The sequence below is a fragment of the Hordeum vulgare genome, chromosome 1H, assembly GCF_904849725.1.
Source record: "Hordeum vulgare subsp. vulgare chromosome 1H, MorexV3_pseudomolecules_assembly, whole genome shotgun sequence".
NCBI lineage: Eukaryota > Viridiplantae > Streptophyta > Magnoliopsida > Poales > Poaceae > Hordeum > Hordeum vulgare.
This window is the reverse complement of record NC_058518.1, coordinates 58689794-58714643: the sequence shown is the minus strand read 5'-3', so window position 1 is coordinate 58714643 and position 24850 is coordinate 58689794. Positions and strand designations below refer to the sequence as shown.

The 24850-nt window shown below is 44.2% G+C and overlaps 1 non-coding gene and 1 pseudogene across 1 annotated transcript; one reads left to right on the top strand and one right to left on the bottom strand.

Moving 5' to 3' along the window:
* LOC123396587 overlaps positions 1 to 19512 on the bottom strand; it is a 30561-nt pseudogene extending 11049 nt beyond the window's left edge.
* A 2621-nt stretch (positions 19513 to 22133) lies between these two features.
* On the top strand, positions 22134 to 22220 carry LOC123424112. Its single transcript, XR_006621602.1, has one exon. It is a non-coding gene; the product is annotated as a small nucleolar RNA SNOR75 (small nucleolar RNA).
* The last annotated feature ends 2630 nt before the right edge of the window (positions 22221 to 24850 follow it).

The following is a 24850-nucleotide window of genomic DNA, read 5'->3' as shown; positions in this document are numbered from 1 at the left end:
TACTCCTCGGCAAGTGATCCTCCCCGGACACGGCGCTAGAAATCCTTCTGCTGCTGGCTATGAATATAGGGATTTCCTTGGCAAATATGCAAAGGATTCCCCCGCGGCCTTGGAGCCTTGCATTGGTGTTCCCTTGAAGAGGAAAGGGTGATGTAGCACAACGGCGGTAAGTATTTCCCTCAGTTTGAGAACCAAGGTATCAATCCAGTAGGAGGATCGCATTAAGTCACAAGTACCTGCACAAACACAAAGAGCTTGCACCCAATGCTATGAAGGGGTTGTCAATCCCTTAGAGATTGTTTGCTAAGTGAGAACTGAAAGCAAAAATTAAACAAAGCAAAGTAAAAGTAAAAGCGGAGATGATAATTGTGAATAGACTCGGGGGCCGTAGTGTTCACTAGTGGCTTCTCTCATGAAAGCAAGTAGACGTTGGGTGAACGAATTACTGTCGAGCAATTGATAGAACCGCGCAAAGTCATGACGTTATCTATAGCAATGATCATACTAGGCATCACGTCCAAAACAAGTAGACCGATACTTTCTGCATCTGCTACTATTACTCCACACGTCGACCGCTATACAGCATGCATCTAGTGTATTGAGTTCATAAGAACAGAGTAATGCCTTAAGCAAGATGACATGATGTAGATGGACAATCTCAAATCTATGATGAAAGACCATCTTGTTACCCTTGATGGCAACAAAACGATGCGTGCCTTGCTGCCCCTTCTGTCACTGGGAAAGGTCACCACACGGTATGAACCCCAAATCAAGCACTTCTCCCATTGCAAGAATCATATATCTAGTTGGACAAAGAAAACCCAAGACTCGGAGAGACTTACAAGGATATCAAATCATGCATATAAGAAATCAGCAAAAACTTGAATATAATTCATAGATAATCGGATCACAAATCCACAATTCATCGGATCTCAAGAAACACACCGCCAAAGAAGATTACATCGGATAGATCTCCATGAAGATCATGGAGAACTTTGTATTGAAGATCCAGAGAGAGAAGAAGCCATCTAGCTACTAACTACGGACCCGTAGGTCTGAAGTAGACTAGTCACGAGTCATTGGAGAGGCAATGATGTTGATGTAGAAACCCTCCAGATCCAATGTCCCCTCCGGCAGGGCACCGTGAAGGGTCTCCAGATGAGATATCGCACAAATGGAAGCTTGCGGCGGCGGAAAAGTGGTTTCGTGGACGCCCTTATTTTTTCTGGGATTTTAGGGAATATATTGGCCAAAGAGCTAGGGCAGGGAAGCTCCAGGGAGGCCACAAGCCTGGTAGCCGCGGTCCCCCCTGGCCGCGGCTACAGGGCTTGTGGGCTCCCTGTTGGCCTCCTGCCTGGGCCCTCAAGTCCCTCGATGTTCTTCTGTTCTGGAAAAATTTATTTCGGGGATTTTATTCTGTTTGGACTCCGTTCCAAAATCAGATCTAAAAAGAGTCAAAAACACAGAAAAAACAGGAACTCGCACTTGGCACTGAATTAATAAGTTAGTCCCAAAAAAGATAAAAAAACGTATATAAAACATCCAAAATTGACAAGATAACAACATGAAACCATCAATAATTATAGATACGTTTGAGACATATCACTTCCCGTCCTCGATTTTGAGCTCTTGCACCCGATTCGCTGGAGCCAAAGCTTGTCGCCACCCGCGCTCGCCGTTGACGCAGCCACAGCCACCGTAGCCCCCGTCCGAGCACAACATGGATCTCCTCGACCTCATAGGATGCCAACACGCGCACGCACACTAACTTGTGCCCCCGTAGCCCCTTCCCCGATGCTGACACGATTGCGCCGCTACCCGCCGTCACTGCTTTGGCCTATTTCGACCATCCCAGCTCCTCTCGCTGGTCGGGATGGATGCGCCCGATCCCCCGTGATTGAACGCCCCAATTTACCGCTCAATTGGTGGTCGAAGGGAAAATTCCACCCCCCCCCCTCACGTGTCTCCACTTTGTTTTGGCATTGCCGGCGGCAAACGACCAACACCAATTGACCTGGCACACCCCCCAGTGTCGCTGCCAATGGGTCGCATGGTGTCGGCCTGACCAGTTGGCGCCGATCAGCTGTGCTGACTAACCAGTCGAGTCCTTGACCAGCGGGACATACCCACCTGGGCCAATGACATGTGGGCCTAGGGTCATTAGCTCTAATTAACCTGTTAACCTAATTAAATTAATTAATTTGAATTAATAGACACTAATAGATGGGTCCCTCGTTGTTAGATTAGTTAGATTAGTTAAATTCAACCCTGATAGCCCCACTGTATATGACGGGTGGGTCCCACAGGTCAGTTTGACCAGTCATATTAGCTGCTCATTTCTGATGTCATCATGATGTCATGCTGATGTAATAAACGATTTTCTTATCCAACATAAATATGTTAAATTCAAGATATTAGTAAAACCTTAAATATTTATTATAAAATACTCCCTCCGTTCCAAAATATAAGACCTTTTAGGTATTTCACTAGAAGACTACATACGGAGCAAAATGAGTGAATCTATACTCTAAAATATGTCTATGTACATCCGTATGTAGTTTATAGTACAATCTCTAAAAGGTCTTATATTTAGGAACGGAGGGAGTAGTTTATAAGTCACTTGAAAATATTATATATAGGAAAGTTCCTCAAAGAAATCCCACGAATCCGAATACGCTTTCGTTCGTATGTCACATGCCTCTAGCATGATGAACATGGACATTTTGGCATTAGGATCATATGTCCAGTAGTAGCAACACACCTGGAAAATGTCGTCGGATATTTTCCCGCTCCATCCATGATATGTAGTACTGTATTGGATCATCCCTAGCACTGCATATTGCCATGTCATGCATCCTCTTGCATCTGGTTGCTTTTATTTATTGTTTCTTCCCCCTCTTCTCTCCGGTAAATGCCGAGACTGATGTTCCTGTCGGGTATGATTACACCAGTGACGACCAACCTTTTGCAACACATCAACAAGGCAAGCAACCCCCTTGATCATCCCTATATCACCAATTGTTTCTCCCTCATGCTTTTATTAGATTTTGCTACTATTTTAGATAGCTCCTATTATGATGGATTGCCTATTTTTGTTAAACTACTTTTGTACCCTACTTCATATTAAATGCTTGGTATAGGTTGATTAGTTATCCCTAGTGACCCCACTTAGTCCTAGTTGCCCTTGCTTCATCATCAAAGACTCGACAACTTGAAGACTTGAAGACTCAATCAATTCATCGACAATCCATGACCCATCACATAACCTCACACCCCCTAAGTTGTATGACTCTGCAAGGCGACTATCGAGTAACGAGGTTGATACTTCGTAATGTACTCCTGATGTTCACTGTATTGTGTGGTTAACCGAAGGTGGATTACGGAGGATGATTCTTCCTTCACCACTTCCGATAATGATTCTCTCGTGCAACCCCTAAACCATGAACCATCAAGGGTGATTCCTTCCTGGTCACCCTGACGGTTACATCGATTGGAATCCATCGTGGGTGATACCTCAGATTCCACTGATGTTATAGACACGCAATTACTTTAGCTTTACTGCTTGAACAAGATGAGATGTGTGGAGTGGGTGGATACCGACATGATTGTTACGAGGCATGGCCACGTATTCTTGGCTCTTGCCACACATCATCGAGAGGGGGCGATGGGACCTTGTATCATGGGTCATTGATCATCACCGGAGTTAAGAATACATTAATGGGTTTGGGTATTTGATCTGAGTTGGTCCATTGACCTATGCGCACTAACCTGCACGCGGGAATAGTTATGGCTACTCGGCATCGTTGTATCATCCGATGCTCTTCAGTCATCAGCATTGGAGAGGCGCAAACCCGAGTGGCCCGCGTAAGTGTTGATCTTGTATTACGAGGTGCCAGGACTAACCTCGGCAGCCCATGCAACATGCAGGACTGCAAAGGGCAATCGGACGGAGATTCCTGCATGCATAGGATTTAGTCTAGCAGGCTGGCCTCTCTATTGAGCCTAGGTAGAGCTACGACATGTTGATGTCTGAGGCCAGTCATGACCCAGGAAAGTGTGTTCGGCCAGAGGTATCAAGCATGTTGGGAAAGGTGGTCCACCCTGCAGGGATGATTAAACTATTCGGATAGCTGAGTCCACAGTAACAGGACGACTTGGAGTTATATCTCGATCTAATACAACTAGAAGTGTGACTTAAGTTGAAATCTTGGCTTTGAGATTGCTTTGTCGCAGGGAGTCGAGGAAGGATCTCTAGGTCTAATAAATTTACTGCAACATAATTGTTACATATGTGTTACTAATTTACACTCTTCTAATGTTGCAAGACACTAAATATGCTAGTCTTCTATAGGACTAGGCCTTCTCTTTATTCTCACATTTTCGCAATCAGTCCAAAGATATAGCCCCATTCTTTTGATTCTAATGCATATCATAGCATAGTTCGGATGTCATTCTTGGGAGTACTTTGGATGAGTACTCACTGTTGCTTCACTCCCCCTTTTCATCTTGGTACGATTGTCGCAACCAGATGTCGGAGCCTAGGAGATAGCTGATCTCGTCGACGACTACTACTACCCCGACAGAGCCTTTAACTACGCAGAGGCCGCTAAGTACCAGGAGTATATAGGAGGCTCCTAGGCAGGAGGCCTTGCCTTTCCGATCCTATGTCATGTTTGTGTTAGCCTTCTTAATGAAAAACTTGTTTACTTATGTCTATACTCAGATATTCTTTGTTTCCACTAACTAATTTATATTCTAGCCCTCGAGGCCCATGAGTTGTAATATGAAGCTTGTATGACTCAAATTTGTGTCTAGAGTTGTGTTGTGATATCATCTCGTGAGTCCCTAATCTTGGTCGGACACATTTACGTGTATGATTAGCATATGATCAAAATGGGGGAGTCACAAGTTTGTATCGGAGCCGACTGCCTGTTGGTAGCCCCTTTCAAACTTCTTGGATGAATTTGAGTCTAGTACTTCAAAAACTTCTACTAACATTGTTGTGTGGCTTACATGCCCACATGTTAGTCGGCTGGTATAAGGATCTTTTACTCCTATTATGTACTCTCGGTTCTGATCTCTCTTCTATTTCGGTTTAAAGATTTTTCAAACTCTAACTCTGGGTTCTCACAAATACTTCCTCCTAGAGAACACATCATTCCATATGATGGCTTGATTCATCATAAGACTCCAAAGGTATTCTCCGAAGTTCTCCCGAGAATGTGTGCTCATCACTTTTTTGATTCCCTTCCTCTCTCAAGCCCTATGGATGACTGCATACAAAGTCGTTCATACTTTTTTTCTAGTCGCTCTTGTTTTTACACGGTACAGTGAATTATATTATCGGGGATTCGTTCATCATCAATTTTCATGGGTTTCTAGAAATATTTCGAATTCCTATTTGATCTTCCGAAATCTTTAGTAGCCTATTTGAAAGTTTGTTATATCAACTAGAGGGGGGTGAATAGGCAATTTTTACAAATTCATCAGTAAGGGAATTCCTAGTGAGGAAAGTTCTTAGTCATGAACAAAGTGCAGCGAAATAAGTACTCAAACAGATATGCAAAACCGGCAATACCTTAGTCCTTAGAGTGAGGTGAATTGTTCGTATGCATAGGTCGCGTGAACAAGAGAAGCAGGTAATGAATAACTTAAGTGAAGAATTTGAGGTGATTAATTCTGAGAATGTCTTGAGTCAAATTCTTCAAATAGTATAACTCAAAGTCATCACCATGCAATTGAGGAAATGAAAGAGATGAAGAAATAGAACCCGTAGATCGATGAAGACATTGGTTTGATAACCCAGTTCCAATTGTTGTGACAATCGTACGTCTGGTTTGGAGCGGCTTGGTATTCAAACCTAAGGACACAAAGTCCCGGGACACACAGTCCCTACCGTAGTCTCCTTGAGCTAGGGACACACAATCCTCGCCCAACACTCGTAGTAAGTCTTCGGGGAAGACTTCCAAACCCTCATAAACTCGGTCACCCGGCAATCCACAATGGACTCCTGGATGCTCTAGACCATGATGCCTAACCGTCTGGAGGATGCACAGTCCTCAAAGGTAACAAGCGTCGGTTCCACAGAGGAACAATCTCTTTAGTGATGCTCAATCACTTTGGGTTTTGGGTCTGGTTTGGGTGTTTGGGGTCTTTTCTCACTTGATGATTTTCGATCAAAGTCCTCGAGGATTGCGTTGCTCTAAATGACAAGTGTCAGTTTCGCTTGGAGCAACCAACCAACTATTGGTTGTAGGGGGCGGGTATTTAGATCATGGGAGCATCTCGACATGATATGACATTAATGTCACCAATGATATGACCGTTGTGTGGATAAGATTGGGGATAGGTGGAGCGCGGTGCGGCAACGGTCGAATCTTTCAACTGTGAAAGTCCTATGTATCTCATGTTTCTCACTAATAGGCAGTTAGCACTAGCAAAATCCTAACTCCTCAGTTAGAGCAATTCCTTCAGCGACCAGAAGAACTTCGTCTCTGTCACTTAAGACTTAGACTAAGCTGTGATAGATTTTCAAAGGCTTCACTCGAAGAATTTGGTATGTGTAGGTTTTGAGTTGAGCATCATGATGAAATCTTTCCTTAGTATTACCTCGACCCCAGTCGGGGGGATAACCCCGGGGTAGGCTCATCGAGCCTGCTCCTTCATCTCTTGCCCAAAAGGAATGACCAAGAATAATTCTCCAAGGCCCAAGTCCTCTGGCTGGCTAGGCTGCACCTACAGGCAGGAGGGCGAGACGGCCGACTCTCTGGCCGGCCAGGCAGCACCTGCCGGCTGGAGGCAAGACGGCTACCTCTTCCTGACCGCCTAGGCCAAGCCAGCCGGCTAGGAACGAGGCGGCCGTCCCCAAGCCGGCTAGCCAAGCAGGCTAGCCGGCCGGGGATCTCAAGTCACATCAGATCGTAGGTCAGGACGAGTCCCGACAATTAAAGGTGGCTACGCGTCAGCAAAGGAACTGGATCGGAGTGCACGGCAGGTACCAGCATCGGCGGCCACGCCGCTTACCTACCCCGGCTCTGATCCATCACCCAGCACTGTGTCAGCCGTCAAACTCCTACTCCATTACAACACTCAGCGTGGGAACAGTGGAGGCGGCCGTACCGTCTGCCCATGACGAATCTCGCTGGACGACACCGGTCGTACCCCGCGTGCCCTGCGTCAACCTTACGTGAGATCTCCATTGGCTAGCCGGCGGGTCCCACAGCCAGACAGGACCTCACAGCCGGCGGGCCCCTCAAGCGACAAGACAAGACCCTCGTGGGCCCCCTGGCCAGCCGGCGAGGCTGCCAGTCGGGTCCCACTCTTGTACCCTTTATCTATATTTTAGGCCGGTGGGTTCATCTATAAAACCCCCCGGTGCCCCTCCATGTAGATGGTTGGTCAACAGATTACACACACACTCACCAAACACATAGGAGAGGCATAGACGAGCCGGCTGCTCCCCTCTTCCTTCTCCGCAATACAGCTCGAGGAGCAACCTTCAAATCCCATCCATATACATCATACACTCCGGTAGGACTAGGGGTATTATCTCTACGGAGAGCCCTGAACCTGGGTACATCATGCGTTCCATGCTTGTACCAACTTCGCCCCCAGGGCCCTCCGCTGCCACTTCGGTTCTCACTAACTTTAGCCTACGTATGGCATATGTTGTGAGTATTCACCGACATTTGGCGCCCACCATGGGGCCGATCGCGGCATCGACTGGCTTTACGCGCTGGGCGGGGCCCCGCGCCTACACCACCGGATGCATCGCGTCCGGATCATTCTGCATGCCCGTGGAGCCCGCCTTCAATGAGCCGACGCCGATGATGATCAACGTCCCGGTCCGCTATGCGGATTCGAACGAAGAGTCTGACGACGAGTCGCCTTCTAGCGTCGTCGTCCCTACTATGGAGAACCTCAGCGTTCTCTTTAGCGACCTGCATCTCAACGACGGTCCTCGCTACATCAGCGAGGACTTTCATGTTGAGGTACTGTGTGCCAGCTTCAATAGGCTCTCTATCGCTGAGACACCTACACATGACGTATACCCCAGGAACGTACTCGTCTTCGACGGCCCTCTGCCGTCGGTGGGGTTCTTCACACCCTACCATGCCGCCACCGTCTCGAACGTCGTGGAGGTTATGGCCATTGATGACCCACAAGTATAGGTGATCAATCGTAGTCCTCTCGATAAGTAAGACTGTCGAACCCAACGAGGAGCAGAAGGATGTGACAAGTGGTTTTCAGCAAGGTAAAATCTGCATGCACTGAAATTGTCGGTAACAAGGGATTGTGTGGTGAGATGATTCGTAGCAATCAACAAGTAACAAAAGTAGCAACGGTGCAGCAAAGTGGCCCAATCCCTTTCGTAGCAAGGGACAAGCCTGGACAAAGTCTTATAGGAGGAAAAACACTCCCGAGGACACACGGGAATTTCTGTCGTGCTAGTTTTCATCATGTTCATATGATTCGCGTTCGTTACTTTGATAGTTTGATATGTGGGTGGACCGGCGCTTGGGTACTGCCCTTACTTGGACAAGCATCCCACTGATGATTAACCCCTCTCGCAAGCATCTGCCACTACGAAAGAAGAATTAAGACAAAGTCTAACCATAGCATTAAACTAGTGGATCCAAATCAGCCCCTTACGAAGTAACGCATAAGCTAGGGTTTAAGCTTCTGTCACTCTAGCAACCCATCATATACTTACTACTTCCCAATGCCTTCCTCTAGGCCCAAATAATGGTGAAGTGTTATCTAGTCGACGTTCACATAACACCACTAGAGGAAAAACAACATACAACATATCAAATTATCGAACGAATACCAAATTCACATGACTACTATTAGCATGACTTATCCCATGTCCTCGGGAACAAAATTAACTACTCACAAAGTATAATCATATTGATGACCAGAGAGGTAATGAGTAGTTTCAAGGATCTGAACATAAAGTCTTCCACCATGTAATCCAACTAGCATCAACTACAAAGAGTAATCAACACTAGTAGCAACGTTACAAGTACCAATTGGAGTCGCGAGACAGAGATTGGTTACAAGAGATTAACTAGGGTTTGGAGATGAGATGGTGCTGATGAAGATGTTGATGGTGACGAGTCCCCTCCGATGGGAGGAGTGTTTGTGATAACGATGGCGATGATTTCCCCCTCCGGGAGGGAACTTTCCCCGACAGGATCGTCCTGCCGGAGCACTAGATTGGTTCCGCTCACGTTCCGCCTCATGGCGGTGGCGAATCCACGAAAAAGTGCCTCCCTTAGTTTTTCCAGACGAAACACTTCATATAGCAGAAGAGGGGGGCAAGTGGGCTAGCAGGCTGCCCGCAAGCCCTCATGGCGCGGCCTGGGGGTGGCCGCGCCGTGCAGGCTTGTGGCCAACCCGTGGCGCCCCTCGGGCGCTTCTTCGGCCCAGTATTTTTTATAAATCTGGAAATAAAATCCTTGTTGATTTTTATGGCGTTTGGAGTTGCGCAGAATAGGTATCTCAAACATGCTCCACTTTCAGGCCAGAATTCCAGCTCACGGCATTCTCCCTCTTCATGTAAACCTTGCAAAATAAGAGAGAAAAGGCATAAGAATTGTACCGTGAAGTGAAATAACAACCCAAGAAGCGATAAATATCAACATGAAAACATGATGCAAAATTGACGTATCAACTCCCCCAAGCTTAGACCTCGCTTGTCCTGAAGCGAAAGCCTAGCTCAATAAATATGTCCACATGTTTAGGGAGAGAGGTGTCGACAAAACAAGATACGAACATGCATGCATCATGATCATGATGAGAACAGCAATACCAACATATAATCTCTCATTCTAAAGTGATAATTCCTTCACAAAGTAAAGCATGGATCAACAACCTTACCGAGAAGTAACAACCGATAGCCTTTAGTCATTGAAGCAATTGCAATTTATCACAACATCAGAAAGAGTCAAATAAGAGCTTGTAAAGCAAATCCACATACTCAATCATTCTTTCGTACTCTACAATTGCTACAACTCACATGGTACTCATGAGATCAAAGTTTCAGCTGGACACAGAGAAAGATAGGGGCTTATAGTTTTGCGTCCCAACTACTTACCTCAAGGGTAATGTCAAAAATAATAATTCATGAATACTTACTTCCAAGTTGACTTATGAATACAGATCTTTCCCAAGCATATGACGTTAGCCAAGATAGAGGCGAGATAAGGAATTGGTGAAGATCACCATGACTCTTACAAGGGCAAAAAGTAATGGTACAACATAGGCCCTTCGCAGAGGGAAGCAGAGGTTGTCATGTGATTTTGAGGTTTGGATGCGTGTCCTCTTAGTGCGGAGGAACGTCACTTTATATTGCCTCCTGTGATAAAGAACTTTATTATGCAGTTTGTCGCTTTTATGTCTTCCTCATCATAGGTTTGTACAAAGCTTATTTTCCACACACTAATAGATCATACATATTAGGGAGCAATTTTTATTGCTTGCACCGGGGCATGGCAAAACTTACTTGAGGGATCTTATTCAATCCATAGGTAGGTATGGTGGACACTCATGGCAAAACTGGTTTGAAGGTTTCTGGATGCACATGTAGTATCTCTACTTGGTGCGGGAGTTTTGGCTAATATGAGGTGGAAGTAATCGTCACATGCTAAGGGATCTCTAATCATATAACATTGTTCGGAGCCAAGCAAACACAATTCATTATGTTGTCATCCTTGTCCAACATCCACTTCTAGGCATGCAATAGTTTAGTGAGTGTTTACAATCATAGATGGTGTTGGAGATGATATATTTATATGTGAACCTCTCCTTCCTTATCACTTCCTATTAATTGCAACAATGACCAAGGTCAACGTTTGCCTACCCTCAACAAGTTTCAATCCTCATTCTTTTTATATGTGAAGCCATCACTTCCCATAAGATCATGACATGATCTTTCATGCTTTTGTTCTATTCTCACTCTTTTTATCATGGCAAGAGGCAAAGCCCTACAACTAAGACACTCTTTATTATATGGCTCACGAGCTTGAATACATTGGGGGTGACACAAAGAAAAACTCAAAACTAAAACACTAAGACTTTTATCTACCAGAGAAAGAGAAAACTAAAACAAAGGTAAAGGCAAAAGATGTGATGGTGATACGATACCGGGGCAACTCTCCCAAGCTTCGCACAAACCAAGGGGATTGCTGCTACTGCAACAAAAGACCTTCTAACGGCGCCAGAAATAAGCGTGTCGACGGCACCAGGAATCCTTCTGCTACGGCTACGCCTTAAGGGACTTCCTAGGCAAATATGCAAAGGGTTTCCCCCGTGGCCTTGGAGCCTTGCGTTGGTGTGTTCCCTCGAAGCGGAAAGGGTGATGTAGCGCAGCGGTGGTAAGTATTTCCCTCAGTTTTGAGAACCAAGGTATCGATCCAGTGAAGGAGTATCACAAGTGCCTGCACAAACACAAAAAGCTTGCTCCCAACGCTATGAAGGGCTTGTCAATACCTTATAGATTGTTCGCTAAGTGAGAACTGAAAGCAACAAAGTAACAAAGCACGGTAAAAGCGAAAGTGGAAGCGATAGGTGTAAATAGACCCGGGGGCTGTAGTGTTTACTAGTGGCTTCTCTCATGAAAGCAAGTAGACGGTGGGTGAACAAATTACTGTCGAGCAATTGATAGAACCGCGCAAAGTCGTGACGATATTTATGGCAATGATTATATCTACTAGACTGATACTTTCTGCATCTACTACTATTACTCCACACGTCGACCGCTATCTAGCATGCATCTAGTGTATTAAGTCCAAAAGAACAGAGTAACGCCTTAAGCAAGATGACATGATGTAGATGGACAATCTCATATCTACGACAGAGCCCACATTGTTACCCTTGATGGCAACTACATGATGTGTGCCTTGGTGCCCCTACTGTCACTGGGAAAGGTCACCACACGGTAAGAACCCAAAACCAAGCACTTCTCCCATTGCAAGAATCGTAGATCTAGTTGGGCAAACAAAACCCAAGACTCGGAGAGACTTACAAGGATATCAAATCATGCATATAAGAAATCAGCAAAGACTCAAAGATATATCATAGATAACCTGATCACAAATCCATACTTCATCGGATCTCGACAAACACACCGCCAAAGAAGATTACATCGGATAGATCTCCATGAAGATCATGGAGAACTTTGTATTGAGGATCCAAGAGAGAGAAGAAGCCATCTAGTTACTAACTACGGACCCATAGGTCTGAAGTGAACTACTCACGAGTCATTGGAAGGGAGATGATGATGATGAAGAAGCCCTCCAACTCCAAAGTCCCCTCCGGCAGGGCATCGGGAAGGGTCTCCAGATGAGATCTCGCGGAAACGGAAGCTTGCGGCGGCGGAAAAGTATTTTCGTGGATCCCTTGACTTTTTTTCTGTATTTTAGGGAATATATAGGCGAAATATCTAGTTCAGGGGGGCGCCAGGGAGGCCACAAGCATGCCCACCGCCGCCCCCTGGTGGCGGATGGGGGTCCTGTGGGCTCCGTGTAGCCCTCCTAGCTTGGCCCACAAGCCCCCTGATCTTCTTTCGTTCGGGAAAAACATTTCGGGGATTTTATTCCGTTTGGACTCCATTCCAAAATCAGATCTGAAAAGAGCCAAAAACACCGAAAAAACAGGAACTGGCACTTGGCACTGAATTAATAAGTTAGTCCCAAAAAAGATATAAAAGGTACATAAAACATCCAAAGATGACAAGATAACAACATGAAACCATCAAAAATTATAGATACGTTTGAGACATATCAAGCATCCCCAAGCTTAACTCCTGCTCGTCCTCGAGTAGGGAAGTGATAAAGAATGAATTTTTGATGCTTTCATGCTACCTAGCATAGATGTCCTTTGTAACTCCTCTTATGTGACGTGATTGTTCAGATCCATTAGATTCAAAACAATAGTTTACTATTGATGTGGAAACAATAATAATTCAAGCAAACTAGCAAAGTAATCATGAACTTTCAAAATAACAAGGCCAAAAGAAAGTTATCCCTACAAAAGCATATAGTCTCGTTATGCTCTATCATCATTGCACAACGAATTTAAATCATGCACAACCCCGGTATTGGCCAAGTAATTGTTTCACACCTTCACTTTCTCAAACCTTTTAAACTCTCACGCAATACATGAGCGTGAGCCATGGTTTTAGCACTATAGATGGTGTGGAGTGTGGTGGAGGTTGCAAGACAAAACAAGGAGAAGATGGTCACATTAACTAGGCATATCAATGAGCTGTGGAGATGATCATCAATAGATATCAATGTGAATGAGTAGGGATTGTCATACAAATGATGCACTAGAGCTAAGAGTATGTAAAAGCTCTTTAAGAAAACAAGTGGGTGTGCATCCAACTTGCTTGCTCACGAAGACCTAAGGCAATTTTTAGGAAGCCTATCATTGGAATATACAAGCCAAGTTATAAAATGAAAATTTCCCACTAGCTATATGGTGGTGACAAAACGAGAGACTCTCAATCATGAAGGTCATGGTGCTTAATATGCACAAGTGTGGAAAAGTGGTAACATTGTCCCTTCTCTCTTTTTCTCTCATTTTTTTATATATTTTTTTTGGTGGGCTCTTTGGCCTCCTTTTTTTGGTGGGCTTTTTGGCCTCTTTTATTTCCTCACATGGGACAATGCTCCATCAATAAAGATCATCACACTTTCAACTCAAAACTTAGAGCAACGATGACTCTATATGGAATGCCTTCGGTAGTGAAGCTCGACAAAATCATGGTGAGTGCATGTCTCTTTCTATAGGTGTGCAGCAAGGATGATTGTGACACAACAAAAATAAAAGACTCCTATGATACAAGACGCTCCAAGCAAAAACACATAACATGTGGTGAATAAAAATATAGCCCCAAGTAACGTTACCGATGGGTTGAAGACGAGAGAGGGGATGCCTTCCCGGGGCATCCCCAAGCTTAGGATTTTACGGCATCCTTGAATCTCTTGGGGTGCCTTGGGAATCCCCAAGCTTGAGCTCTTTCCAGTCTTTATCTCTTTGTCCATAAGAAGTTCACCCAAAACTTGAAAACTTCACAACACGAAACTTAAACAGAAACTCATGATAACATTAGTATGAGAAAGTAAACCACCACTTACTTAGGTACTTTAGCAAACTTATGCTGATGTTGGGTTACTGTATTTTCAATCTTCCATGTCTAATACCCCCCGATACTATCCATAGCTTCATCAAAATAAGCAACCAACACAACAAAAACAGAATCTGTTAACAGCAGACCAGTCTGTAGGAATCTGTATATTTTGTATACTTTTGTTACTTCACAAATTCTGAAACATTACGACAGTCTCAAGAAATTGCGTAGAAATCAGCAGCAAAAAGAATCAACTCAAAAGCTCTTACATAAAAAAATGAAAATTATTTTCGTGAGCAGAAAGTTTCTGTCTTTTCCAGCATGACCAAACGATCATCGCCAAGACTAATCATAACGGTTTTTCTTGGCACAAACGCGAAAAGAAACACAAAAAACACAATCATAATAGAATTATGAAAGTGTGGAAAAAACAAAAGAGAAAGAAAAAGGATAGATTCATTGGGTTGCCTCCCAACAAGCGCTTTTGTTTAACGCCCTTGGCTAGGCGAAAGGTGATGGAATCATGTATAGTCATCTTTCGTGCTCTAACCATAAGTAGCCCTCATCATAGATTCATAAGGCAATTTTATTTTATTTCTAGGAAAGTGCTCCATGCCCTTCTTTAAAAGAAATTTAAATCTAATATTCCCTTCCTTCATATCGATGATAGCACCAATAGTCCTGAGGAAAGGTCTACCAAGAATAATGGGACATGAAGGATTGCAATCTATGTCAAGTACAATGAAATCCACGGGTACATAGTTCTTATTTGCAACAATAAGAACATCATCGATCCTTCCCATGGGTTTCTTGACAGTAGAATCCGCAAGATGCAAATTAAGAGAACACTCTTTAATCTTTGGCTATAAGTGTGTGGAGCGTTTGCAATGGATTGCATCAAAGAAATGCATTCAAACAAGGAGCACTTATCATAATTGAATTCCTTGAAATCCAAAGTGGGAGTTTCATTACTACGCAAAATTTTGATTTCTTCTACTACACTCTCCACACCTTTATCATCAAGATAGATGGACTCCGAATCATTGGGGCATTTTTCAACCAAAGTGGATTCATATCCAGCCCATCCATCAATAGGTTTGACACGCGAAAACAAAGATTCAAGAGGAGACTCACCATGCACTTTAGGATCTTCGTGATTTGCATCACTAGAACGCACCCTTTTAAACCATTCATGCCTAGCGCGAATTTGAGCGGTTCTTTCTTTGCTCTCATTCATGGAGACACGCGTAGCTTTCAAAGTTTCATCCAAGTTGACCTTGGGAGGAGCGCATCTAACTTTCAAAGCATCAATATCACAAGACATCCTATCAACGCTCTTAGCCAAATCGTCAATTTTGAGTAGTTTTTCCTCTATGGACGCATTGAAAATCTTTTGAGAGTTGATGAACTCTTGGATATTATATTACTCTCTAAATCAGAGGGTAATTTGTTGTGATTTCCATAAGTGTTATTGTAGGAATTGCCATAGTTGTTAGAGGAGTTACTAGGAAAAGGCCTAGGAACATAGTTTCCTCTAAAAGTATTGTTGTTGCCAAAATTGTGCCTACCAACAAAATTCACGTCCAAACTAGCGTTGCTACTCTCAATCAAAGAAGATAGTGCCATGTCATAAGGGTCTACAGTAGCATTTCTACTAGCAACCAAATTCGTCAACTCGTCCAACGTAGCGCCAAGCGAGTTAATTTCTTCTATAGCGTGCACCTTTTTACTAGCAGGCAACCTCTCAGTGTGCCACTGAGAGTAGTTGGTCATGATATTGTCTAGGAGTTTTGTAGCGTCTCCTAACGTGATTTCCATGAACGTTCCACCTGAGGCGGAGTCCAAGATATTGCGAAAAGCGAAATTTAAGCCAGCGTAAAAGATTTGTATAATCATCCACAAACTCAAGCCATGAGTGGGACAATTTCTAATCATAAGCTTCATCCTCTCCCAAGATTGTGCAACGTGTTCGTGATCAAGTTGCTTGAAATTCATGATATCGTTACGTAAGGAGATGATCTTAGCCGGCGGAAAATACTTGGATATGTAAGCATCTTTGCACTTATCCCAATAATCGATACTAATTTTAGGCAAAGAAGAAAACCAAGTTTTTGCGCGATCTCTCAACGAGAAAGGAAAAAGTTTCATCTTAATCGCGTCATTATCCACATCTCTTTCATCTTAATTGCGGCATCTTCACTAGGAAGGCCAGAGAATTTCTCTTTCATAACAAGATTCAGCAAAGCTGCGTTGATTTCATACGAGTCCGCACTACTGACGGGAGCAATCGGAGTACTAACAAAATCATTATTATTGGTACTTGAGAAGTCGCAAAGTTTTGTGTTTTCAGCCATGATGACTTCAACAAACAAACAAGCACACAAGCAAGCAAGAAAACCGGCAAAAGGAAAAAGAAAACGGCAAAGGAGAAAGGCAAATGAAAACGGCAAATGTGAAGTGGGGGAGAGGAAAATGAGAGGCAACTGGCAAAAAAGTAAATGCAAGAGATGAGTTTGTGAGATCTACTTGGATAGATCTCTCCTTCCCCGGCAACGGCGCCAAAAATACTTCTGTTACTCCAACAAAAGACCTTCCAACGGCGCCAGAAATAAGCGTGTCGACGGCACCAGGAATACTTCTGCTACGGCTACGCCTTAAGGGACTTCCTAGGCAAATATGCAAAGGATTTACCCCGTGGCCTTGGAGCCTTTCGTTGTTGTTCCCTCGAAGCGGAAAGGGTGATGTAGCACAGCGGTGGTAAGTATTTCCCTAAGTTTAGAGAACCAAGGTATTGATCTAGTGAAGGAGTATCACAAGTGCCTGCACAAACACAAAAAGCTTGCTCCCAATGCTATGAAGGGGTTGTCAATCCCTTATAGATTGTTCGCCAAGTGAGAACTGAAAGCAACAAAGTAACAAAGCAAAGTAAAAGCAAAAGTGGAAACGATGTGTGAATAGACCCGGGGGCCGTAGCGTTTACTAGTGGCTTCTCTCATGAAAGCAAGTAGACCGTGGGTGAACAAATTACTGTCGAGCAATTGATAAAACCATGCAAAGTCATGACGACATCTATGGCGATGATTATATCTATAGGCATCACGTCCAAAACAAGTAGACCGATACTTTCTGCATCTACTACTATTAATCCACACGTCGACCGCTATCTAGCATGCATCTAGTGTATTATGTCCGAAAGAACAGAGTAACTCCTTAAGCAAGATGACATGATGTAGATGGACAATCTCATATCTACGACAGAGCCCACCTTGTTACACTTGATGGCAACTACACGATGTGTGCCTTGCTGCCCCTACTGTCACTGGGAAAGGTCACCACACGGTAAGAACGCAAAACCAAGCACTTCTCCCATTGCAAGAATCATAGATCTAGTTGGCCAAACAAAACCCAAGACTCGGAGAGACTTACAAGGATATCAAATCATGCATATAAGAAATCAGCAAAGATTCAAATATATATCATAGATAATCTGATCACAAATCCACAATTCATCGGATCTCGACAAACACACCGCCAAAGAAGATTACATCGGATAGATCTTCGTGAAGATCATGGAGAACTTTGTATTGAAGATCCAAGAGAGAGAAGAAGCCATCTAGCTACTAACTACGGACCCGTAGGTCTGAAGTGAACTACTCACGAGTCATTGGAGGGGCGATGATGATGATGAAGAAGCCCTCCAACTCCAAAGTCCCCTCCGGCAGGGCACCGGGAAGGGTCTCCAGATGAGATCTCGCGGAAACAGAAGCTTGCGACGGCGGAAAAGTATTTTCGTGGATCCCTTGATTTTTTTCTCTATTTTTGGGAATATATATGCGAAATATCTTGGTCAGGGGGCGCTAGGGAGGCCACAAGCCTGCCAACCGCCGCCCCCCTGTTGGAAGATGGGGGCTTGTGAGCTCCCTGTAGCCCTCCTGGCTTGGCCCACAACCCCCCTGATCTTCTTTCGTTCGGGAAAAAATCATTTTGGGGATTTTATTCCGTTTGGACTCCATTCCAAAATCAGATCTGAAAAGAGCCAAAAACACAGAAAAAACAGGAACTGGCACTTGTCACTGAATTAATAAGTTAGTCCCAAAAAATATATAAAAGGTACATAAAACATCCAAAGATGACAAGATAACAGCATGAAACCATAAAAAATTATAGATACGTTTGAGACATATCAATTGCCCATACCAATGCTCAGTTGTCTTCCTTTGGTGGTGATGGTGGTGGAGTTGTTGCAATCTTTGACTCCAAGAGGGCCATTAATCTTTGATTTATACCTTGAAGATCTGCGATATGTTTTTCCAGCAAAAAAACTTCACGAGTGAGACAAGTATTGCGAGCACAGGTTGTTTCTCAAAACCTCAAGAGTTCAATCAAGGATGGAGACAGTAGGTGGAGGTAGGGTTGGAGGAAATCCACTTCCACTACAAGAAATATGCTCATACATGACGTTTTTTAAGATGTCGTTGATGAATTTGTCATACATCTATGACGATTTCATTCGAGATCGTCGTAAACCATTTGAGGGGATCAAATCTACATATAAATTACAATGATGTGAGTCAAAAACGTCGTAACCGCATAAGATGAGATCGTCATAACTTTTACGACGATTATAAAAACATCGTAACATGTCCTAACTATGTTGCCATGTCACTCGTGGATCCATGTATCTCTCTCTCTTGTAAGTAGCTTGGTGGATCTTGCTGTGCGTGCACCGTCAGGCGGCCCGAGACGAGATCTGGCCTCGTAGTGCTGGATCTGGGCATCCGGGAACGCGGACACTTCTATTAGATTTTTTGGTCCGGTTCTTGTCTTTGTTCGGACGTGGGTGGATGCCGTGATCCGCCGCTGGGCCAGCGGGTTGCTTCTTCTCGGTCGAAGCATCGTCGCTTCTGGCCGCGCACCTGCTATATGTTTGTCTGGCCATTGTGTCTCCAAGCTAGCTAGCCACGAAAACATCTTGATACTCAAGTGGTATAATATTTTGAAAAAAATGAAGTAGTCCAATTGGGCAACAAATAATTGATATTTTCAGTAATTTTTTCTAAAGATTTGGGTAAAAAATCAAGTTCTGAGTCGGCCAATGAGAGATGAGAAACTGCCTTCACGCGGATCATCCAATTGAACGCGATCTGAGCCATCCACCAGCACACATCCAACGGTGGAGGCCGTCTTTGAAAAACTAAAACCCTAACCACCCACCCACCCTTTCTCCCTCTCCAGATACGATCGAGCCGCCTCTCTAGATCCGATCGAGCGCTCCTACCTTCCCTCCCCACCACCACCAGCTCTAGCAGCTCCCTTCCGCACCGTGCCACCAACTCCGGCCGCTCCGTTCCGCCCCGCCCTCGGCTCCTTCCCATCACCACGGATCCATCACATCAATCCGATCTCGTCTGGATGGTGGCGGCGGCTGTGGTGGCGGTGCTGGCCTCGTGGGTGTTCAACACGCTGGTGTACATCATGTGGAGGCCGCGCGCCATCACCCGGCAGGTCCGCACGTAGGGCGTGGGCGGGCCGGGGCACCGGGCTACAGTTTCTTGGCCGGCAACCTCGGCGAGATCAAGCGGCTCCGCAACGACACCGCCGGTGCCGCGCTGGACATCGGCGACCACGACTTCGTCCCCATGGTCCAGCCGCACTTCCGCAAATGGATCCCCATCCACGGTACGAGAACCTCAGATAGACTGCGATTCCATCTAAGTTCCAATCCATGGTCGTCTAGTTCTTGATCTTACGTTCTGGTCTCCTGCAGGTCGCACGTTCCTGTACTGGTTCGGTGCCAGGCCGAGCATGTGCGTGGCGGACGTGAACGTGGTGAAGCAGGTGCTCCCCAACCGTAGCAGGATGTACCCAAAGAACATCCGGAACCCGCACATCGCTCGCCTGCTCAGCAAGGGGCTGGTGCTCGCTGGCGGCGATGACTAGAAGTACCACCGCAAGGTCGTCCACCCCGCCTTCAACAAGCGTTCAAGACGGAGCACCAGCTCGGTCTTCATGGCTGTTGTAAGTGAATGTTTGGATTTCCATTTTGCCAACATGTGCTGTATATTCCGGATTCAGTTCAACAACGTGCGAGGTCTAGTAAGTCTCGACGATGCGAAATAGGACCACGATAATCAACTTTAAGATTGAAATTCTGTTGTTACTTTGAACTTCTCACCTCAGTTATCGTACAATGCTTTTTTCTGTTGCAAGATTTTGAAATGTCATTTCTTATGTACTGTCACTTCACTTACCTTGCCTGTCGTTGCTATTGAGGATCTTTATTCAGAGTTGGTTGCAGTTGTTGTGTTAAATTTTGAAATGCGTGACCCTGTTTGGTCCATATTTTTTCCTTACTACAGTTTGGGCTTCCGTGATACAATGTTCAGCATGTGACTGTTAGTACGTACTCGAAGTATGTCCCGACCTTCATCTTATCTCGTCTTGACATCTCCGGCCGAATATGCATTCAGATAACATAGGATGGTGGTTCATACTACTTCAGTATAAGATCAATGCTCAATAGTATCAACGTCGACTTCAAATCGAATTCTACTGATTCCCTTTGTTATTCGAACTGATCTTCATGTTGCCTGTCTAGCATTCTGCATTTCCGCATTTCAGATCCATGTGACTGAGACCGTCTGACAGACATACTAAATTATGTTATGTTCACTAATTACTCCGTAGTATAAGGAAATTAACTTATATAGGTTGTCCATTTTCTTACACGATGCTGATGGTGGCGTCCCATTTTACTCGCAGTAGATTCAGAGTTTCATCTTGTAGTTTCCGACGATTATGAAATTGTGAAGAACGCTTGTGGAAAATCGTTTGCACCGTGGTTGAAGCTGATTGCGCTTGTTTGGACCTTTTATTCTACTCTCTATTAATCCAACATTAGAAACCAACATGATGTCTAATTAACTATAAAACAAACTATCAGTTCCAGTTTAGTCTTTCACAGTTCTGAACTGTGATTTCTCGTCCGAAGGTTGGCTAGCCATTGTTCTAGACGGAGCTTTCTGCATCCAAATTAACCAATGACATGCTTGTGCTACTTAACTAGATATTTTTTCAATGAAAAATGTTGCGCCGAGCATCTAGTTAAGTTGCACATTTGCTGACGTGATCCTGTATTGGCTGTACCTTAGCAGGTTATGACCAACTCTGCGGAGAAAATTAGACTTGATTGAAATCAAAATGTGATGGTCTGTGAGCGAGGCTCTGGGCGTTAGGACTATCGGTTCAAATGTCATGTAAGCTCCTATAAGTTGTATACCTCACATACTTGGAATAGCTTAATATCCGAGGGTGTATGTTTTCTCTTATATTGTTTCCATATTATGGACTTGTGCTTAGTGAAAACTGACAACAGTCAATAACCAGTGAGAGTATCTTACTATATCATGTCCCATAATAATTACTATAGTATTCCATGCTGCCTTCTTTTTTGACACGCTGAGTGTTCCCCTTCATCTTTAGGTATACTATGCTAAGTTTTTATCAGCTTTAAGGTTGAGTACTGGGTTGCGCTTCTTGGTAGCGTAATTCAGCGCTGTACATTGCCTACAGATACTTTGGGTTAAGATTCTAGCACAAACCATTCTTTGAGATGGTTTTTGCATTCAACTTGTCCATACATATCTTAGCACTAAACTGAATTTTGTTTGGATAGTGGTATTTGGGATGCCATGAGGTATTTGCTGCTTGGTCTGCTTTCATGGCCTTGTTTCTTGTTAGATTGGCGGACATCAAGAAGCAAACGGGTTTTTGCGACACTGGCTGCTCTCATACAAGGAGCTTCCTGTTACTATACCTCGTTTACACCTATCAACTATATTGTTCTTTCTGCAGCTGGTTTCTGTGGTTGATTCATCAGTGATGATCAACACTTATTAGGTGTCTCATGATACTGTATATTATTAAACTATGCATCTTCGGCATCTGACGTCATGTTTTTGTATCTCTACCCACTCTTAATTTTTTTAGTTGGTTCTCTCTGTGATGATGAAAACAGATCACGAGTCTGATGTAATCCATTCTATTAAACCATGTTGACAATCGAGGCATTTGTCTGAGAGAGCACTAATTCATTTGTTTTTATTTTTCTATTTTAAAATATGATTGTTTTTTACATTAAGACAGTCAGTTTGTGATCTATTTGATGATAATTTCCTCCTACTTATTCTGAATGTCCAGTAAGCAGCACATTCTGTCATGGGTGCTGTATAGTTGTCTTGTCTTAAGTAAATAGAAACTCCTACACCATTTTTTGTTTGCCGTGAGAAGTGATGATAACATATCCATACCACGTTTCTGCACTTACTATGATGATCAATTGCTTCTTTCCTTGGATTATATGGACCTGAGGATACTTTCCCCAAATTGTCGACTATGATTATACAATGCGTTTATAAACAAGTTTTGCTCTACTATGACACATACTCTTTGAAGCTTCAACGTATTAAGAATGTCTTTATAAACCTATAGGTATCAGGTCTTTGGATAGTCGACATTGTAGACAAGTTTTTCTCTACTATAACACATATGTTCTAAATGATTAACTGACCGATAGGTGGACTGAAATCTGCTACATTGCTATTGTAGAAGAGACGCTAGTTCTTAGATTATATTAGTTTAACCTTAAGGCTGCAATCCCTCATATCTTGTTAGCATATTTTGTAGACATTATTTAGTTCGTTGGTGTCTTGATACTTCAAAAAAATCATTCAACTTAAAGAAGCCGCTGCGGGCGTGAATATACTATATGTAGCTAACTTTTGCTAAAATGAGCTTTTCTTTAAAAGTTTATAAGTTTTCTAGTTTTCCATTCAAACTTATCTACGCGTTCATAAGTAAAATGTGCAATCATGCCTTACTCTTTGATATTGCAATTATAGTGCCAGCGCTCCGTGGGTAGGATTACGGGAAGACAAAAATGAGTTATCCAGATTACACTCAAACAGAGTCAGGCCTACAATACAAGGTTCTTACGCTGCCATCGATGATTCCTGCATAATACTCAAAAGTTCAGATTTAACAATTCTCATGAGGAATTGTAGGACTTGCGGGTTGGAGATGGCCCATCCCCAAAGAAGGGAGAGACAGTAGTGGTGAGTAGCAAGTATCACACTTGCATTGGATTCTAGCTCATTTTGCATGTATGTTCTTACAACCTGATCACAGTTGCAGTTTTCCTCACGGATCGCTTCATTTCATCAGTTGTGGTCACTGATCTCTACGATCTGGTTGCAGATATGGAGATGGACGAGTGCCTGCACAACTGGCGCGACGAAAAGACCAACATCACCGCCTGCAGGGTATAGCATCCATCATTCCTTCTCTGAATAAACATCATTCCAGATTGTTGCAGTGGTGTTTGTCCAATTGATTGTCAGAGCAGTTTGAGACTTACCAGTGTGCACGTTGGGCACACCGGCACTGCAGGACATGTATATGGGGAGGGTGTGCGAGTGCCCGGCGGTGGACATCGTCCAGTACGAGGGGGACGGGTACATGAAGCAGATTTCCTCTCACCTCCTTGATCTACTCTGGAACAAGTACTGGGTCAACACATTGTCTTCGTCACCACTTCTGGGCAACAGGGATTATGTTGCTGGACAAATCTTTGATTTAGGTAACGCGTTCCCTTGTAGGAATATTTCTGGAACTTGTTTTCTGGTTAGTTTGGCCTTGCAATAAATAGAGAGATAGTGATAACTACTTTTGTGCTACACAGCTGATAAACTAGAGAAAGATGAGAGGCAACTGGCACATCGTCGATTTGGCATGCTTATGCCATCACAACGAAAGAAAGAGGTCGGTTTCTGTGTTCATGCCCTTTAAACTTGGTTATCCTCAGTGTACACCATTGTCCTCTTTGCTCGTCTGAAGGTTCACAAGGCCGGGACTATTTTGGGGGCTGCATAATTGTTTCAGTTTCTGCATCTTTCATGTGCCATATCAATATGTGCTTGTCTATTTAGTACACCCTCTGATCCTAATACTGCTCAAACGACTTTCATTTAGGAACAGTTGTATTATCATGTTGTTTGATTTGTTAATTTTTTTGTCACTTCCCATAGTAAGTGGATGGTCCTGTATGTCTGATTGTCAAACTATTGATATTATGATTAAGTTCCATTAGGTCAATTATCACGGCCTATTATAAGATGTTTTGCATATTTCAATATGGGCTACATATGGGCTGAAATGAGTGAACAAACACACTTAAATGTGTCTACATACAGTTATTTAAAAAAAAGTTGGAACATCTTGCTCGGGGATAAGCTCCCCGAGCCCGTGGCTATCCATTCCCAGCGCCAGTTCCCCCCTCCTCTCGGATCTCTCCTCCCTCCTTCTGCCGCCATTGGAGCCCGAGCAGAGCTCGAGCTCGCCGTCGTTCTAGCCTCCCCTCCTTCCTTCTGAGCCGCGCTTTAGCTCCGCCGCAACCCCCTGAAGCTTCCAAGCCACGAGCCCGACGCCCAGATGCAGTGAATCGATGAGCAGCTGTCGTCTTCTTCCTCGGGTCACCGAAGATCGCCGCCGACGTTCTCCCTCTCCAGGCCGTCCCCGAGCAAACTAGCGCCACCACTGCACTCCCCGTGAGCATGCGGTCATTTCCCCTAAGATCTCCCCGTCGATCCCCTCCTCTAGGCCTAGTTCCACCGGAGCCCGACAAGATCCGCCGCTGCAGCTCGTCGCCGGTAGCCC